Genomic DNA, 2,267 nt, shown 5'->3' on the forward strand with positions numbered 1-2,267 from the left:
ATATATATATTCTTTTTCTACTCTAGGGGCAAGGACAAAAATGTTGGGGCATAGAGCCAGTCGATTCGATGGATCCCAGTACGCAAATGGTACTTAATTTATCGACCCCGAAAGGATGAAAGGCAAAGTTGACCTCGGTGGAATTTGAACCCAGAACGTAAAGTCAGACGAAATACCTCTAATCATTTCGCCCAGCGTGCTAACGTTTCTTATTTCTTTATTGCCCACAAGGGGCTAAATATAGAGGGGACAAACAAGGACAGACAAAGGTATTAAATCGATTACATCGACCCCAGTGCGTAACTGGTACTTAATTTATCGACCCCGAAAGGATGTAAGGCAAATTCGACCTCGGCGGAATTTGAACGTAGAACGTAGCGGCAGACGAAATACTGCTAAACATTTCGTTCAGTGTGCTAACATTTCCACCTGTTCGCCGCCTTATGCACATTTATATTCCATGAATGTGAAGTAGCGGGATGAAAAGAAGAATATTATCCAATCTACATTTGATGTAACTGTTCCGGTGAAGCGGCAAGAGGCGATGGTTGTTTCGCCAGACCTAATTTAACATTAAGCACATGCCATAATAGCCGATATCGAAGACACACTGGAGATGGAAAACCACTGAACGATTAAAAAGTGAATATGAGTAATGGCTAGAGGAATATTAGATGAAGCATAGTAGCTAGTTTATTGAGCAGACGAGGATTTATCTTAGTGAGAGGTCCAGTACGCAACAATGTCTTTCAGAGGAAAGCTTCAAAAGAGTGCTCTTTCTCTCCTACTTGCCCTATAACGTTGCTATACTCAGATTACGCGGAGCTGTCAACTGGTATGACCTCAATGCAAGTTGCTTGCAAATGACAAGCGCCAGAGACCTGTTCAAAATTCAGAGCCAAAAATTCGCATAGTGTGGTGTTTATTTGGAGAGTTGCAGAAAGAAGTACATTTTTTTAATAGCTAGAGAAAACATTCCGACTTTGAAATAAGAATCTTTTGACAGCCTCCGGCGTACGCTAGGGAATTGTCAGAAGGATGTCGCAGTTCGCAAATTACAAAGTAAGTCGAGAATGGACTAACAGCAATTAATGCTTCAAAGCTATAAGGCAAGCATTAAATATAATGGGCACTTTTAATATACGAGTCGATCTGTAATGGGTTCAAGTCACGGAATAAATTGCAATGTGTTCGTTAGAACGTGGCTAGGCCTACTCTGGATATGAAACACTTCAGATTTTTTATCGGGAAAGTGGCTGATTACAATTACCAATGCCAATCGTCGAAATTTATGAAGTATGGAAGGTACTTTATACAGATGTAAAAATGGTCAATTAGAAAGTACACCGAGGTATAGTGAGTATCACACAAATTGATATTTAGGAGCTTGGATTTGGCTGTGCTGATATGAAGCAGATGCTGCAGATGATGCAAGGCAACCGTATGTATTTCACGTTGAGGGGAGGGGGAAGACAGAAGAGAAGTTCATTTTATTCAATACGCTTAATAACGACAGATGACAAGATCGGAGGAACATGTAACTGAGAAAAAAAAAAAGTTGCAATGAAATATAGAAGTGGAGTTCATCAGGTCTCAGTTCTCACTTTGTCGTCCTACGATGCCTTGAAATCTAGAAACCTAATGAGATGGAATATATGTCAGAAGTCGTCTAGATGCCTAATGAGATGGAATATATCAGAGAGTAACAAATGCGGATGCTGGTATGTCAGAACATAGTAGCATATTCTGTCCAACTGTTCCCCGGCATTGGATAGATATAATTGGAGCCACATTATCGTCATTAAGTTCTCTTTAATACTTCAAACAACCAAATTGCTCTCATCAGCAGGAGCAAAGATATCAAAATTAACAAAAAATACAGTGAAGATAGCAACCAGATATTATTTTCATTACTGTTGTACATCCAGGAGAGAAGATCCGTCTGAAGATGAAAAAAAATCTTTTAAAGTGTGAAAAGTGGAACAGCTATTGGGTGGCGGCTTCAGATTTAATAGGGCATTCTTCCCTTTTTCTATAACGAATTAAGCAATTGTCTTCATATGGTGTGAAAAAGAAAAGTTAGTAAGGCCAGTCGCGAAGTAACAAGGACACCGGTCGGAAAAACGTGCGCGCACTCGCACACATACATATATTACTTTCTTGTTTGTATGATACACACACACACACTCACACACACACACACACACACTCACACACCCACACAAACACATACACACAAACACACACACACACACACATATATATAT

This window comes from Octopus bimaculoides, chromosome 19 (genome assembly GCF_001194135.2).
Source record: "Octopus bimaculoides isolate UCB-OBI-ISO-001 chromosome 19, ASM119413v2, whole genome shotgun sequence".
Classification (NCBI taxonomy): Eukaryota; Metazoa; Mollusca; class Cephalopoda; order Octopoda; family Octopodidae; genus Octopus; species Octopus bimaculoides.